The sequence below is a fragment of the Lissotriton helveticus genome, chromosome 4_1, assembly GCF_964261635.1.
Source record: "Lissotriton helveticus chromosome 4_1, aLisHel1.1, whole genome shotgun sequence".
Taxonomy (NCBI): Eukaryota; Metazoa; Chordata; class Amphibia; order Caudata; family Salamandridae; genus Lissotriton; species Lissotriton helveticus.
The window spans coordinates 1901736547-1901755769 of NC_136063.1; the positions used below are offsets into that span (position 1 = coordinate 1901736547).

The 19223-nt window shown below is 45.9% G+C and overlaps 1 protein-coding gene across 2 annotated transcripts in view; it reads left to right on the top strand.

Annotated features, from left to right (window-relative positions):
• The window catches only part of DOCK11 (dedicator of cytokinesis 11), a 1219508-nt gene that overhangs the window by 1005230 nt on the left and 195055 nt on the right, over nt 1-19223 (top strand). The window lies entirely within an intron of this gene.

The window sequence follows — 19223 nt, forward strand, 5'->3', positions numbered from 1 at the left end:
AGCCACAGGGACGGACAATCTCTGCTAGAGGTTCCATATATATATTGAAAAGCGTGGGGCTCAAGGAGGCGCCCTGAGGCACACCCCGATTGAGGGGCCAGACTTTGGATTGAGTGGCACCCTCAGACACCTGAAACACCCGGTCCCCTAAGAAGGACTGTAGCCAATCAATAGCCTGACCCGCCACTCCAAGATGTTTTAATCGAGAGATTAAGATGTTGTGGTTCACGGTGTCAAAGGCGGCACTCAGGTCTAACAGCATAATTGCCGTGGTGCCACCTTGATCCATGTGCTTCCGGGCTAGCTCTGTTACTTTCATCAGAGCAGCTTCTGTCCCCAGTTTAGGACGGAAGCCTGCTTGAGAGTCGTGGAGTAGATGATTGGTTTCCAAATAATCCACCAGGATGGAATTAATGTGTCTCTCAAATAACTTACTTATCCAGGGGAGGAGGGAAATTGGGCGAAAGTTAGCCATGTTTGCTGGATCGAGGTTGGGTTTTTTCAATAGTGCCCTGACTTGAGCACATTTCCATGCTTTTGGTACGGTTCCTGTAGTAATGGAGGCATTCAGAGTATTTAGAATAGTTGGCCTGATAATATCTGCAACCTTCAATAGATGGCGCGGGGGAGCAGGATGGGTGGGAGACCCCGATAGCACTTTTAGCATTAAAGCATTCAAGGAGTCTTCATTAAGCAGTGGGAATTCTGCTAGCTGGCAGTTGGATTTAGTAGAGATATTATCTGCGTCCCGGAAATTCTGTTAGTTGGGAATGAAGGAAAGGGAAATGGATTGGATCTTTTGTAAGAAGTACTCTGCCTGCTTGTCGCAGCGGCTTTGGGCTTCTTTCGGGTCCGGGGGACTAGGTGGGGTGCTAATCAACGATTTGGCAATCCGAAAATTTTCTCTCGGGGCGTTGGCTGCCATCCTTATTTTTTGTTCATAGAACACCGATTGGGCCAGTGTAATTTCGGCCTTATATATTTTGATAGATTCTCGGTAGTAGCTCCTATCTTGCACCCTGAGTGAACGTCTCCACGTCCTCTCTGATTTCCTACAGCTTTGCTTTAGCTCCTTTAGTCTGGGGGTATACCATGGTGCTTATTTGGCCTTGGTTTTCTCCTTAAGAAGCTGCACAGGGGCCACCAAATCCAGTGATGATTGTATCCATTCATTGAAGTGCTTGTTAAGTGTATCTGAGTCATCCCCTATTAGAGGCTGGCTTGCGGCGAGGGAGCCAGTCCATTGGTCTCCTGATACCTTTGACCAATTCCTTCCCATTAGAATGGCACGGGGAGGGGCCATGGGGGGACTCATGTTCTCCCATGCTAATGGAACCAAAAGATGATCAGTCCAAGGGAGGGGTGTTGGCACGCCTACGTGAAGCCTATGATCGTTGCTTAGAACGGCATCCAGTAGGTGGCCTTTATTATGCGTGGGTTCAAAACCCCTCTGGATAATTTGAAGGGCTGCTAGATTATTCAGGAAGGCCTTTGCTTGGTGGTCCGAATAATCATCCAAATGGATGTTTATGTCCCCCAGCACCGTGAAGTTAGATGTAGCTAGGGCTAATTCTGCAGCATGAGAGGGGAGAGAGTCCATGAATTTGCCTATTTGTCCCGGGGGACGGTATAGTAATAATCCTGAAAAGGTCGAGGTGGGGGAAAATTGTAAGGCAAAGCTCATGCTTTCACAATCGGGGACTTCAGCTGGGGAACATCTACAATGGTAGCGGTCCCTGAATATTATCCCAATCCCTCCTCCTCTTCCCCCATTCCTATCAACCCTCTGCAGTACATAATCAAGCTGAGATATTTAGCTGGTGTCCGGATCTCCCTCATCCTTTAGCCAGGTTTCCGTTAGAAATATGGCGTCCGGGTTGAGGTTTTCTAGGAGAAGCGCTATTTCTATTGCATGCTTGCTCAAAGATCGACAGTTTAGGAGAAACATTTTGATAGGTGGTTGGAGGTTCTCCGCCGGTGTTGGAGAGGGTCTAAGTTCAAAGTGGCAATTGGAGCAGCTCTTAGTGGCATTAATCAGACACATGGCGTGGAGGCATAAAGCCTCAATTGGGGGCTTTAGATTGCTGAGGGCCATAGAGTCATACCTGATGCGGGCAGATGGTATCCCGGAGAACAGAGCAGGGGGTATCATCCCTGGTCGCGGATGGCCGCGGACCTGCTTGCCTTTGGCGCGCTGCCGCCCGCTGCCGCCCGCTGCGCGCGTCCGCTGCGCGTGCGCTTGGCTTGCCACTTATGTAGAGTGGGGCACTCCAGGACTAGAGCGCTACCCTCCTGGAAGTGGTGCACGCGGTGCCGGCGGAAGTCGGACTTTCCTCCCTCTAGCCCTCCGCTCAAACGGCACAAGGCGTGGCGGAACGGGGCTCGGGAGCGTCAAGACAGAGGCAAATTCAAAGTGACAAGTGCAATCAGGTAGGAGTGAATGGTGCAATTTTAAAAATCGTAATTCATTCTTAAAATCCCATTTACAACAGGGTTAATGTCCTGACAGCTTCAGAGTACAGTGCAATTTTAACAAGCATTAGAAATGCAATTGGGCTCGGATTTATTTGAGTTTGAGCTAATGGCATTGTAAATGCCAATGTATTGTTGCTATGTGTTATGGAGTGTGTTCATGTGGTGTGTACTGCCAGTGATCTCCTTGTGAGTGTGAGAATATTGCACCGTTACTGCCTGTGTTGTCCTTCTTGTGAGTGTGAGAAGCTTGCACCTCTGCTGCCTGTGGTCTCCTTGTGAGTGTAAGAAGCTTGCACCTCTGCTGCCTGTGGTCTCCTTGTGAGTGTAAGAAGCTTGCACCTCTGCTGCCTGTGATGTCCTTCTTGTGAGTGTAAAAAGCTTGCACTGCTGCTGCCTGTGATGTCGTTCTTGTGAGTGTGAGAAGCTTGCACAGCTGCTGCCTGTGAGTATGAGAAGATTGCATTGTGCATCTCTGTGCTGTGCCTGTTCTTTATAAGGGACTCTTGCTCTGTTGCTGCTGCTGCCATGGCACAGTACCTGCTGTGAGTGTGTGAGGGAAGCTTGCACCGCTGCTGCTTGTGATGTCCTTCTTGTGAGTGGGAGAAGCTTGCACCTCAGCTGCCTGTGGTCTCCTTGTGAGTGTAAGAAGCTTGCACTGCTGCTGCCTGTGATGTCGTTCTTGTGAGTGTGAGAAGCTTGCACCACTGCTGCTTGTGATGTCCTTCTTGTGAGTGGGAGAAGCTTGCACCTCAGCTGCCTGTGGTCTCCTTGTGAGTGTGAGAAGCTTGCACAGCTGCTGCCTGTGATGTCCTTCGTGTGAGTGTGAGAAGCTTGCACCGCTGCTGCCTGTGAGTATGAGAAGATTGCATTGTGCATCTCTGTGCTGTGCCTGTTCTTTGTAAGGGACTCTTGCTCTGTTGCTGCTGCTGCCTTGGCACAGTACCTGCTGTGAGTGTGTAAGGGAAGCTTGCACCACTGCTGCTTGTGATGTCGTTCTTGCGAGTGTGAGAAGCTTGCACCTCTGCTGTCTGTCGTCTCCTTGTGAGTGTAAGTAGCTTGCACTGCTGCTGCCTGTGATGTCGTTCTTGTGAGTGTGAGAAGCTTGCACCGCTGCTGCTTGTGATGTCCTTCTTGTGAGTGGGAGAAGCTTGCACCTCAGCTGCCTGTGGTCTCCTTGTGAGTGTGAGAAGCTTGCACCGCAGCTGTTTGTGATGTCCTTCTTGTGAGTGTGAGAAGCTTGCACCGCTGCTGCTTGTGATGTCCTTCTTGTGAGTGGGAGAAGCTTGCAACTCAGCTGCCTGTGGTCTCCTTGTGAGTGTAAGAAGCTTGCACAGCTGCTGCCTGTGATGTCCTACTCACTACTCTACTCTACTCACTACTCACTACTCTGCACTCACTACTCACTACTCTACTCACTACTCACTACTCTACTCACTACTCTACTCACTACTCTACTCACTACTCTGCACTCACTACTCACTACTCTGCTCACTACTCACTACTCTACTCACTACTCTCCACTCACTACTCTGCACTCACTACTCACTACTCTACTCACTACTCACTTCTCTACTCACTACTCTGCACTCACTACTTTACTCTCTACTCACTACTCACTACTCTACTCACTACTCACTACTCTACTCACTACTCACTTCTCTACTCACTACTCTGCACTCACTACTTTACTGACTACTCTACTCACCTCACTACTCTACTCACTACTCTACTCACTACTCACTACTCTACTCACTACTCTGCACTCACTACTCACTACTCTACTCACTACTCTACTCACTACTCACTACTCTGCACTCACTACTCTACTCACTACTCACTACTCTACTCACTACTCACTACTCTACTCACTACTCACTACTCTACTCATTACTCTACTCACTACTCACTACTCTACTCACTACTCACTTCTCTACTCACTACTCTGCACTCACTACTTTACTCACTACTCTACTCACATCACTACTCTACTCACTACTCTACTCACTACTCACTACTCTACTCACTACTCTGCACTCACTACTCACTACTCTACTCACTACTCTACTCACTACTCACTACTCTGCACTCACTACTCTACTCACTACTCTACTCACTACTCTACTCACTACTCTACTCACTACTCTACTCACTACTCTACCCACTACTCTACTCACTACTCACTACTCTACTCACTACTCTACTCACTACTTTCTACTCACTACTCACTACTCTACTCACTACTCACTACTCTGCACTCACTACTCACTACTCTGCTCACTACTCACTACTCTACTCACTACTCACCTCACTACTCTACTCACTACTCTACTCACTACTCTACTCACTACTCTGCACTCACTACTCACTACTCTGCACACTACTCTACTCACTACTCTACTCACTACTCAACTCACTATACTCACTACTCTACTCACTACTCTACTCACTATACTCACTACTCACTACTCTACTCACTACTCTACTCACTACTCACTACTCTACTCACTACTCTACTCACTACTCTGCACTCACTACTCTACTCTACTCACTACTCTACTCACTACTCACTACTCTACTCACTACTCACAACTCTGCACTCCATACTCACTACTCTACTCACTACTCACTACTCTACTCACTACTCTACTCACTACTCTGCACTCACTACTCTACTCACTACTCTACTCACTACTCTACTCACTACTCACTACTCTACTCACTACTCACTACTCTACTCACTACTCTGCACTCACAACTCACTACTCTACTCACTACTCTGCACTCACTACTCTACTCACTACTCACTACTCTACTCACTATTCTACTCACTACTCTGCACTCACTACTCTGCACTCACTACTCACTACTCTACTCACTACTCTACTCACTACTCTGCACTCACTACTCACTACTCTACTCACTACTCTACTCACTACTCAACTCACTACTCTGCACTCACTACTCACTACTCTGCACTCACTACTCTACTCACTACTCTGCACTCACTACTCTACACACTACTCTACACACTACTCTACTCACTACTCTACTCACTACTCTACTCACTACTCTACTCACTACTCTACTCACTACTCACCTCACTACTCTACTCACTACTCACCTCACTACTCTACTCACTACTCTACTCTACTCACTACTCTACTCACTACTCTGCACTCACTACTCACTACTCTACTCACTACTCTACTCACTACTCACTACTCTGCACTCACTACTCACTACTCTACTCACTACTCTACTCACTACTCACTACTCTGCACTCACTACTCACTACTCTACTCACTACTCTACTCACTACTCTACTCACTACTCTACTCACTACTCACTACTCTACTCACTACTCACTACTCTACTCACTACTCTACTCACTACTCTGCACTCACTACTCACTACTCTGCACTCACTACTCACTACTCTACTCACTACTCACTACTCACTACTCTACTCACTACTCTACTCACTACTCTACTCACTACTCTGCACTCACTACTCACTACTCTGCACTCACTACTCACTACTCTACTCACTACTCTACTCACTACTCTACTCACTACTCACTACTCTGCACTCACTACTCACTACTCTGCACTCACTACTCACTACTCTACTCACTACTCTACTCACTACTCTACTCACTACTCTACTCACTACTCACTACTCTACTCACTACTCTGCACTCACTACTCTACTCACTGTTCTACTCACTACTCTACTCACTACTCTGCACTCACTACTCACTACTCTACTCACTACTCTACTCACTACTCACTACTCTACTCACTACTCTACTCACTACTCACTACTCTACTCACTACTCTACTCACTACTCACTACTCTACTCACTACTCTACTCACTACTCACTACTCTGCACTCACTACTCACTACTCTACTCACTACTCTACTCACTACTCTACTCACTACTCACTACTCTACTCACTACTCTGCACTAACTACTCACTACTCTACTCACTACTCTACTCACTACTCTACTCACTACTCTGCACTCACTACTCACTACTCTGCACTCACTACTCACTACTCTACTCTCTACTCTACTCACTACTCTACTCACTACTCTACTCACTACTCTACTCACTACTCACTACTCTACTCACTACTCTGCACTCACTACTCACTACTCTACTCACTGCTCTACTCACTACTCACTACTCTGCACTCACTACTCACTACTCTGCACTCACTACTCACTACTCTGCACTCTACTCACTACTCTACTCACTACTCACTACTCACTACTCTACTCACTACTCTGTACTCACTACTCACTACTCTACTCACTACTCTACTCACTACTCTACTCACTACTCACTACTCTACTCACTACTCACTACTCTACTCACTACTCTACTCACTACTCACTACTCTACTCACTACTCACTACTCTACTCACTACTCTACTCACTACTCACTACTCTACTCACTACTCTGCACTCACTACTCACTACTCTACTCACTGCTCTACTCACTACTCACTGCTCTACTCACTACTCTGCACTCACTACTCACTACTCTACTCACTACTCTACTCACTACTCTACTCACTACTCTACTCACTACTCACTACTCTACTCACTACTCTGCACTAACTACTCACTACTCTACTCACTACTCTACTCACTACTCTGCACTCACTACTCTGCACTCACTACTCACTACTCTACTCACTACTCTACTCACTACTCTACTCACTACTCTACTCACTACTCACTACTCTACTCACTACTCTGCACTCACTACTCACTACTCTACTCACTGCTCTACTCACTACTCACTGCTCTACTCACTACTCACTACTCTGCACTCACTACTCACTACTCTGCACTCACTACTCACTACTCTGCACTCTACTCACTACTCTACTCACTACTCACTACTCACTACTCTACTCACTACTCACTACTCTGCACTCACTACTCTACTCACTACTCTACTCACTACTCACTACTCTACTCACTACTCACTACTCTACTCACGACTCTACTCACTACTCACTACTCTACTCACTACTCACTACTCTACTCACTACTCACTACTCTACTCACTACTCTACTCACTACTCTACTCACTACTCTACTCACTACTCACTACTCTACTCACTACTCTGCACTCACTACTCACTACTCTACTCACTGCTCTACTCACTACTCACTGCTCTACTCACTACTCACTACTCTGCACTCACTACTCACTACTCTGCACTCACTACTCACTACTCTGCACCCTACTCACTACTCTACTCACTACTCACTACTCACTACTCTACTCACTACTCACTACTCTGCACTCACTACTCACTACTCTACTCACTACTCTACTCACTACTCTACTCACTACTCACTACTCTACTCACTACTCTACTCACTACTCACTACTCACTACTCTACTCACTACTCACTACTCTACTCACTACTCACTACTCTACTCACTACTCAACTCACTACTCACTACTCTACTCACTACTCAACTCACTACTCACTACTCTACTCACTACTCACTACTCACTACTCTACTCACTACTCTACTCACTACTCACTACTCTACTCACTACTCACTACTCACTACTCTACTCACTACTCTACTCACTACTCTACTCACTACTCACTACTCTACTCACTACTCACTACTCTACTCACTACTCTACTCACTACTCACTACTCTACTCACTACTCTACTCACTACTCACTTCTCCTCTCCCTACTCTGCACTCCCTACTCTGCACTCCCTACTCTGCACTCCCTACTCTGCCCTCCCTACTCTGCCCTCCCTACTCGGCCCTCCCTACTCTGCCCTCCCTACTCTGCCCTCACTACTCTGCCCTCACTACTCTGCCCTCACTACTCTGCCCTCTGCCCTCACTACTCTGCCCTCTGCCCTCACTACTCTGCCCTCACTACTCTGCCCTCACTACTCTGCCCTCACTACTCTGCCCTCACTACTCTGCACTCCCTACTCTGCACTCCCTACTCTGCACTCCCTACTCTGCACTCACTACTCTGCCCTCACTACTCTGCACTCCCTACTCTGCACTCCCTACTCTGCACTCCCTACTCTGCACTCACTACTCTGCACTCACTACTCTGCCCTCACTACTCTGCCCTCACTACTCTGCCCTCACTACTCTGCCCTCACTACTCTGCACTCTGCCCTCCCTACTCTGCACTCTGCCCTCACTACTCTGCCCTCACTACTCTGCCCTCACTACTCTGCACTCTGCACTCCCTACTCTGCACTCCCTACTCTGCACTCCCTACTCTGCACTCCTTACTCTGCACTCCCTACTCTGCCCTCACTACTCTGCCCTCACTACGCTGCCCTCACTACTCTGCCCTCTGCCCTCACTACTCTGCCCTCACTACTCTGCCCTCACTACTCTGCACTCTGCCCTCACTACTCTGCACTCACTACTCTGCGGGTGTGTGGTGGTGGTGTGCGTGGGGTTGTGTGCGTGGGCATGCGGTTGTGTGTGCGGTTGTGTGTGTGCGTGCGTGTGTGCGGTTGTGTGTGTGCGGTTGTGTGTGTGCGGTTGTGTGTGTGTGCGGTTGTGTGTGTGTGTGTGCGGTTGTGTGTGTGTGTGTGTGCGGTTGTGTGGGTGTGTGCGGTTGTGTGCGGTTGTGTGCGGGTGTGTGGGTGTGTGCGGTTGGGTGTGTATGGTTGGGTGTGTATGGTTGGGTGTGTATGGTTGGGTGTGTACAAGCCACATCGTTCACACTGAGCTCTGTATATAAAGGCCATGCAATTTGTACATGCGATTTTGAAAGTAATGTATTTCTGAGAGCAGCACCCATTTTTTTTTAGATACCTGCTTACAAGATAAACCATATCTTCTTTACAAAGTAAAGGAGGCCTTCCCTTTGTAGGGAAAAACAATATAATTCTGTTAAATGAGTGAACGAAATGCATTGGGGCAGAAAAATAAAAGGGAAATGAAGCAGGAGTGAAGTGTGCGTGAAAAGGAGAAGGCTGTTAGTGCAAGAAATCAGTGGCTAGGCTTGTATGAGAAGCAGGAGGTGTGGGAAAAGGTGTGAGGGGGAAGTGAATGCGTGGGATCTGCGAAGGCTTTGTGTGAAAGGGAACTGTTGACATTGGTCACAGGAGGATGTACCAGTGTCTGCTTGGGCAGTGAGTGAGGGATCTGGGAATGAGTTTGAAAAACTGGTATGAACATTAGGGTGAAGCAAGTCTCTAATGATAGGACACTGAATGATAGTACAATGAGTGATCTGGTACAACGGCAGTAGGAATCTGGTAACCGGACTGTGAGAGTAAATGTGAGGCTCCCAGTGAGAGGAAAGCGAGGTGGAGTGTTTTTTTTATGAAAGGGTGGAGAGAGTGAGTCATGGTGACGAGACAGGGAGCGAGTGAGGAATCTGGCAATAGCTGGGAAGATGCAAGGGATCTGGTAAGAGGACAACGAGAGCTACTGCAAGGGGTCTGTTATGAGGGCAGTAAATTAAAGTGATCTTCTATTTTGACATTAAAAGTTTGAGTTCGGGTGAGTGGGCACGAGTGCTTATCAAAGCACTTTGTTTGTTTTTTTACTTTCAGCTGTGCTGCATAGCAGCCAGGCTGCTGTACAACATGGCTAAACATATCCCTGACAAAACCAACAGATTTTGTATAGGAGAGTCCTATTTGCTTTGCCAATGCTTGTTTAGCCTACCTCAGTCAAAGAGCAGGCGCGGGTTTGTCGGCGCGCACACAGAGCTCAAGGGAAAAAAAACACATCAGTGCACACGCTCCCAGCACCATCTGCCTTCAATTACCGGCACCTCGGACAGCTGGTAATTGAGGATTTATGTATTCTTCTGCGCGTGTCCGAACACTTTATGCAGGAAGTGGACATTGCAAAAATTCCAAAGCCCTATGGCGTGCTGCCTTACTTAAACACAGCCTTGCCTGGACCAATTACCATTCACATGGCAGAATACCACACGCAAAAACCGCGCGCTTTCTGGAATGCGGCAGCCCACAGCCCTTACTGAACTTTTTTTTTTTAATAACATTAGAGCTCGGAAGCCCCGCCCCACTTCGTGTGACGTAGGCCCGAGCCCTAAAAATGGTTATTCATTTTTAAAATCAAAACTAAAACTGCATTATTTTCTAACATCTTCATGTTTCATTATTCAGGCAAGATGTTATACAGGGAGCCCCACCTGGAGCAGCCTCACTGCTGTTCAGCCCATCTCCAACTGACACTCACACACACAAACATCCCATTCACCAACATTCTCTCTCACAGACACTGGCTGAGCAGCAGCAGTATAACACATCCCCCTTCTTTGCAACGGAAAAGAAGGGGATCAAAAGGCATAAGAAACATTGCAAGAATACATGAGATTACAACTTACTAAAGCATAGCATAAAAAATTAAAGATGAAACATTCATGCAAAGAAAAGAAAATAAGGAGGGAGAACATAACACAAGTGCAATGACTCATGCACACCATCCTCTCTATGACAAAGCAACCCAACACTCCCACACCACAGAATGCATACCAACCCAAGTACTCTGGTCGTGCAAGCTGGCCAGGCAAACACGAGAAGCACAAGAGAACCAACATTGAAAGTGTGAAAGGAAACTAACCAGTAATGGGGAAAAAAAAGTAAGCAGGTGTGGAAAATATCCACACAGAACATAGTAATAAGCACAATTATAGAAAACTTCGCCCAACAAGAAATTGGGTTTTGATGTGTGAAAGGGGCTTCGCACAGAACCAAAAGGACTCCCAACACTACCCTGATATGCAAGGGGAAAACACAAATCCAGCAAAGGTAACCTTCACACCCAAGGGAGTAACAATGCAATGCAGACCAAAGCAAGAAGCAATCTGAAATCACGTAAGTAAAGCAAGAAGCAATCTGAAATAACGTAAAGTAAGCAGGCAAAACTGTTCCCCCAACAACAACACTGATTGGGGTGTGATTTGTGGTAGGGCACCACACAGGACAGCAAGCAAAACTTAAGACTTCCCCCCAAGGCACGCTGTGGTGGAATGTGTGGGGAGGCACCACACAGCATGGAGGGACACTCGGCACGAAAGCACTTCCCCCAAGACAAGCTGGGGTGGAATGTGTGGGGGCACACCACATGGCACATGCAACATGCAAGAACAGCAGAACTTCCCCCGACACACGCTGGGCTGGGAATGTAAGGGACCAAACCACACAGTACAACTGAAAACGCAAGAACTGCTGCACTTCCCCCAGCACTAGCTGGCGGGGGAATGTGTGGGAGGGGGTTCCGCACTGAACTGTAAAAATGCATAGAAAACTCAAAGCACTCCAATGCAACGATAAGTAGGCAACACTTCAAACAAACCCGGCCACACCAGGAAACAGTTAATAGCAGTGAGCAGTAAGAAGAACAGAAAGGCAAAGTAAAAGGTATAAGAAGAAAGCCTGAAATGTTCTACAATGCCAAACCATCTGAAAGATACTGTGAAGACTAACAACAACAAATGTGTGGTTGGCAATGAAGCGTGGTTGGCAGAGACGTTGTGACAAATCCAAAATGGCGGTACGTTTTAGGCGCTGGCTCAAGACACGTCTGTGCAGGAGGGCGTCCTGAAGGAAGAAACCACATCAAGAGGCTCAGACATGGAGGAGGATCCATGATGATGTCGGGAAACAAAGGATGAAGGTAAAGCTGCGCATGAAGAGTGTGTGCATGCAGTGCACCATCAGAGAAATGTTTGAAAGTCTGGCAGCGGTTCAACTGCCATGGAGTGGCAATGTTAAGCAGATTTGGCATCAAAGACAGCAATTAGCCAAAATTAATAGTTGAACTGCCACTAAAATAGTACTCCATAAATTAAAAGAGCAAAATTACAAACATAAAAATAAAAAAATAGCGCTGCCGGTGTTACTGTATGAAGATGCTACAAAATGGGAACTCCTTGAGAGAGTTGCACTCTATAATACTGAGTCCAGACCAGCACAGAGACCTGTCTAGGGAAAAATCCTTTCACTTGAGATGTCTTCCAAGGAAGAAGAGGAGGTAGGCAGACAGGCAGGCAGGTAGCAGGGCAGGCAGACAGCAGGACAACCAAATAGCAGGACAGGCAGGCAAGAGGACATTCTTGTTCTCTAGCCGTAGCACTTACTCAGGGCAACTGGGAAAGTTCTTCCTGTTCCAAGGAAGCATGGCAGACAAGTAGAATGACAACAGTCAGCAAAAGGAGGCACTCTCCTAAAGTAGCAGTACAGGGAACACCTGATTCAGAACAGCAGGGCAGGCAGGTAGTAGGTGAAGGAGGTGGTGAAAGCAACTGGGCGCTCTCCTGGAAAACTGCACTTCTGGAGACACTGTCCCAAAGTGACAGGGAGGGGACAACCGTCCCTAAGGAGCAGGAGAGGGAGCAGGAAGATAGAGCAGGGACTGGCTCGGAGTAGTTGGGGCGACCGATGTAGGGGTCACTGGTGGGGCTCAACAAGGGGTGAAAGTATGCTTTAAGTCTGTAAATTGTAGCCTTAAGAGGTTGTTTAGCTTGAAATGTCTTCAGGATGGAAGTTCCAGTAGTTCATCAGGTGGAACACGCAGGTTCTTTTCCAGATCATCGCTAAAATATGTTGTAAATAATGTAATATCCATTCCAGGTGGTATCTTCATGTTTCTTTATTCAGGCAAGATGTTACACCGAGAGCCCCACCAGGAACAGCCTCACTGCTGCTCAGCCCATCTCTAACTGACACTCACACACATGAACATTCCATTCACCAACATTCTCTCACACAGGCACTCAGGCTGAGCAGCGACAGTATAACACTGTCACACAAAAAGGAAGAGAACCAGTCAAGGGCACTACCTGTGACATCGATCTCGCGCAGCCGATGGATCAAAATACTGTGTGAGTCCGTATCAAAGGCCGCGCTAAGGTCAAGCAGGATGAGCGCTGTCAAGTTGCTCTCATCCATGGAGGCTCTTAGTTGTTCCGTTACATCTAATACAGCTGACTTTGTGCTAACTTTAAAACGGAAACCATTCTTGGACGGGTCTAGTATGGAGTAAGACTCCAAGTACTACGTTAGAATGCCATTCACATAGGATTCTGTGATTTTAGAAAAGAATGTCAGGAGCTAAATCGGGCGAGAGTTCTCCTGCCTGGAGGCATCAAGAGATGGTTTGTTCAAGAGAGGGATAATTTTCGCATGCTTCCAGGTCTGAGGAACTTCGGTATTGGACAGACAGAGATTAATGTGATCCGGACAGCCGGGTAGCAGGTAATCCTTTTGTTTGACAACAAGATCAGGCTTAATGGGGTCGATGGGGGACCCTGATTTAATCTTCGTGATCAGAGACTTGAGGTCGTCTAAAGTAATGGGAGGGAGGGTGTGTAGAGAGTTAGCCCCCATTCCTGAAAACTCCGCCTCCAGTATCGCAGAGGCTTCACATTTCCCATGGAAGCTATCGTAGATGCCTGCTACTTTATTAATAAAGTAGGTGGCCAGCACCTCACACTGGTCATTCGAAGTGATGGAGCTGTCACTAGTCACTGGAGATTTCACCATATCCTTTAGTAGGGGAAAAAACGTTTTCGAGGGGTGGTTGCTCACATTGATATTATCAGCAAAAAAAGCGGCGCAGGTTTTCCGAATCAGTTTGTGATAGGTTTTCTTAGTGGCTATGTACTCGGATTTGGCAATTGGGCAATAGGAGTGTCTCCAGCAACGCTCAAGATATTTACCGTTTTTCCTGCATTCATACAGCAGCAATAGAGGGCTTACTATAAAACAATCTCATATTAGCAATCACTTATTGTACGTAGTATGCAGAAAATGTCTATTTCGCGAGTTGCAGGCTGATGCACAGTGAGCAAATCAGATATAAATAAAATTAGTCTTCAACAAGAAAAAAAAAATATCATCTGGCCTAAACCGACAAAATAATCTGTAATAATTACAAATATTAAAACATTCATTTTGTTTAAGATTAGAAATTCTAAAAAGACCACAGCAATAGTACAAAACACAACAATAGCACAGATATAATCCAATCAAAATGAGCCAGAAGAGAGAATCTTGGATGTAATAAGCCAGGCACTTTCAAGGTATTATGCAATTGAAAACACAATATGGGGTGCAGTGTCTGACCTGCAAGTTTTAAATGCAATCCAAGATCGACGAGTTCACAACATTTGACATAGGGGCACAATCCTGCGCTTACACTGCCTAGTATACAATGGACAGAAAAACAAAAAATGTTCATCAGATTCCTCTGCCTTAGAACAGACTGGGCAGATTTGAATACCTTCAGTGGGGCCCTTTCACTTAGCAGTGAAACTTGCAAGTGGGAGGGCGCCAAGCCTGAATCTAATGTAGAGGGCTTTAGTAAAGAGAGAGTCAAACTCGTCCATAAAGTCTCAAACCTGGTTGTTGTTTTTTTCTCCAGGAATCTGTTCGTAAGTGAGCCATGGTTTCGACAAAGGATAACAACCCTCTTTTCATTCTCCCAATAGAGAGTCTTAACCATTTGGGAGGAGGAAGAGGTAATGGACATTGGGTTACTCCAAACGTCTATCAGACCCAGGGAGGTTAATACCTCTTTCACATAGTTGAGTCATGGGAGTGTCACTCTTACTGCCTGTCTCTCCAAAATGTCTCCCAAACCAGCCCTACATGGTTCTAGCTCAGCAGTGTACCTTATCCTCAGCTAGTATAAAATTGGCTTAAACCTCACCTTGGGGACAATGCAATGCTTGTCCAAGTCTTGCTTGAAAATTAATGGAGTGCTTTGTGGGAATTTAAGAGCCGCCCTCAAGAATTTATTTTCAGCAACTCCTAGTTCATCGATATTGCAATGATCCCAAAATTGCTGCCTCTGCTTGACCTCCCTAGAGTTCTATGAGGGAAGAAATGGGATGGAGAGTTTTTTTTCTTGCAAATTTGAATGAGGCTACCACCCTGTGATTTAACAGGTGCATGCTCTTTTCAATCTGACTAACCCCGTATTTACTACCTGATAGGCAATACCCAGATAATCAAAATCTAACTCTTGCTCAAGGTCCACACCCTCTAATCTTATTACCCCTCTGAAGTGTCTATGTAGATATATTTTGTTTTGTTAGTGGTTATGGCCAGACTCTCCTTAGTGCAAAACAAATTGAAACTGGTTAGTAAGTTTTTATGACCTTGGGTTTAGGAAACTGGCAGGTTATCATCCGCAAATAAAAGAGCTAGAGTTTTTACAGCCCCCTCCAGCGCCCCAATGCAGGTGAATCATTGTTGCAATTCTATAAAAAATCAACACACTCGTTTAATAAAAAGTAGGTATAAAGTTGAGGCAAGGACACATCCTTGCCGTACTCCCTTAGTCACAGTTATCTTACCTGTTGTTTCCACACTGGGACCCCATCTCACTTGTGAAACATTGTCTGTGTGTTACCGTTCTATGATGGACAGTAGGGGAGGTGGAAGCCCTGATTCCCAAATCCTTTCTTTCGGGACCAAATCAGCTTCTTGGGCTCGGCGGAAGTGACTCTGGCAGATTTGAGAGTGTAAAATCAAGGCCTTGGGAAGAATCCCAAAGGCCAAAGCTGGAGAGAACCCTAGCTCTGGTGAAACATTAAGGCTTACAGATCTAGCTGAAGCAGAATTCCAAATCAACTCCAGTCGATCAATTAAAGAAGTTGGTGAAGAGGTCTTGGGGCAACTAGCCCTCCTATGAGATGATAAAGGAGTTTTAAATTGACTCTTAGATTTAACTGGAGAAACAGTTCAGGCTTCTAACAATAATAGCCCATTCACTATGGAAGGACGAGGGGAGATTAATGTAATTGTATCTGCATTATCACCTGGAGATGATAACCCAGTGGTCCCGAGGATGTCTGAGTGTATTACAGTATAGCATTGGGATGTCTCTTATCCAGTGAATAGCTTTGTTTATTAAGAAGGCATCATTGTTCCTATAATGTGCCTGGAGCTTGGGGACTCCTATCTTATAGATCGACCTAATATGGGAAGAATTATCAGATCTAGGCTTACCCCAGAACAGTTTTGTGAGGTGGCTATAGATGGATTAAGAATAGTGGCATTAGGGTTCATCTCTGTAGGAGGCCTTAACCGGGAATGAGGAGGGTTCTTGCCAGGTAAAGATTTAACAAGTCTGAGTGTCTTTTCCAAGGGAAACACCAAATATGCTGACTGGGGCAAAGAGGAAGTCGGCCTCTTATTCATGGGGAGAAACCTAAGTAGGCCCCATGGTTCATCCTTGAGGGCGGGGGGAGTGGATGGGGGCTGTAAAAGCCTTATAGAGGTTTCTTTTTGATTACGGGGGCAGTAAAATGTTTTTGGTTAAATTAGAGTTAATAAGATAACTATCCTCTTCGGGTGAACAACCATATCCTCTCTCACATCCCTCCCTAGCTAACCCTGGGAGCAAGACTCTGTTAATAAACTGACATTGGCTCTTAGATCTGTAATTTCAACCCTCATGGTTTTAATAATTTTCCAGAGTTCTTTTATTTGGTCTTTAGTCCCATTTGTCACTACAGGCTGCACATTTGGGTCGGATCTCAACCTTAGCTCAGTGGAAGGCTCTACAATAGGAGCCAACACTGAGAATTAGATTGAACTATGTATTGTAGGTTCTAAGGGAATTTCAGAATTAGGGCAGTCACGTGGATTACTAGCTACTCCTGGTTTGCCCTCAGAGGTAGAAGCCTGAAAGGAAACATCTATAGAGTCACTGAGGATCTGCAGCTTATTTGGGACACCCTTTTTACTGAATACTGGGTGTTTCTTTAGGTGGCTTTTTTAATTAAGGGTCGGACAGATTGTCAATATCTCACAAAGTACAATTATTGAAGGAAGGGCATGGAGTTTTTTTATTAATGGGTTCACTTGAATGTTATTTGATGCTATTCCTTTTCCCCATGACTTCCTCCTGTGTTTGCTAAGAACCTTTTCAATGATACGAACCTGTAAATAAATAGTATAAAAACAACATGTAGAGACAGAGCTTGAAACCCTAAAAGTATGCCATATGAAGTTTAGTATTAACAAATAAAATGCCTTAAGTGAATTAAATGACATAGACTCACGCTATAAAAGCTTTAAAAGGGATCTGTTTAGAGATTGGAGGGATTATCAGTTGATGTGTATCAACACGCAGACCTCCCAGAGTTATTATTCTGATGTACATGGCCTTCAACAACAAGGCACCAACAGGAGAAGCACAATAGCAAAGGACAAACAATCGCCTAATAAGGTCTTGAGTAGCAAATGTTTGTTGGTTCCGGGGTTGGTGTGCTCTGTTTAATTTAAGTAACCAAGCAGTACAATATCTGCAGTATCACACCTGAATATACAACAGCAAAATTAGATCAAACAAGTCACTAGGTAAGGTCTCTGGGGCAGTTTATTATGGAGTCTGAGCACACAGAGTGACCGCACCTAGGAGGAGCAGCACACTGTTAGCCCCTAGATTTTGGTGTCCAGATATACAAGACAACAATGCGGGCTGTAGGGGCGAACAGGAAGTGTGGCAGAAAACAGCAGCCTGTGGCTTACCAGGTTTGCCAGAGTAGAAGTAAAAGACCTTAGCAAGGAAGCCAAGGGGGTGGCCCTGCCCTGGCTCCCCCTGGCGCTGATGGGCGCTGGACGGGCACTCTCTTAGCCTGGCACAGTCTGCGCAGTGGGACAGTAAAATACGCTTTATAGAGCTTTGCAGGAGGCCATACTCCCTTCCAAGGACACCACTGTAGAGGCTCTTACTGGCGCTAGGAAAGATGGGACATGGAGTCCCTTACAATTAAGTAAGTCTGTAGGGGCCAGTAACCGCCTTGGCACCAGCTTGTTGGATCCAAGCAGCAGGACAGCAGAATATGCTTTATATCGCATTGCGGGGGCCCACGCCTCCTTCCAAGGACTATACTGCAGTGGCACATCCTGGCAATCGGAAAGATGGGACATAAAGTCCCCTGCAATTAAGTAAGACTGTAGGGGCCAGTAACTCTCTTACTAATAGCTTGTTAGACCCAAGCAGCGGGACAGCAGAATGCACTTAATTGCACGTTGCTGGAGGCCACACCTCCTTCCAAGGACGATAATGCAGCGGCACCTCCTGAGACTGGGAAAAAAAAGGACATGGAGTCCCATGCAATTAGGTAAGTCTGTAGGGGCACTTGAGTGAAGCTAAGTGATGCTTTACAAACCAAAGGGCTGTGTCAATTAACCTTTTGACACTACAGGGCTGAATCAATCAATGTTTTGACACTACAGAATTTTAATATCAAAAGTCGATGTGAGCTTTGCACAAAAACTGCTTTTGTCTTGTACCACACCCCTTGATATCTAAACAGAGTGAGCATTTCATTGTACAGAAAAAGTGCATATACCAATTGGCACTAACTCTAACCTGCTAAAGTCTACCAGACTAGCATAAATTGTCACTCATGCAAATATACCAGAAAACATTCGCATAAACTCAGAAAAGACACAAAAGGGCTTGTTGTAGTATTTTTACAAATACTGTGACTAGTAGAATCATAAGAATGAGAAGGGCATTACATCATATTGAAGCTCCTTAAGTTAAATGTTTGACCCTACAGAGGGGAGTTCTCAAGCAATACTAACTTACATACAATTACTTGTGGTAATGCATCTGATGGTATCAAGCTCCTTCTTGAGCATATATGCGTAAATTGGTGGGATGTCAAAAAACACTCTATCTGCATTCTTACCAAACATATGGGAGACTATCCTAACT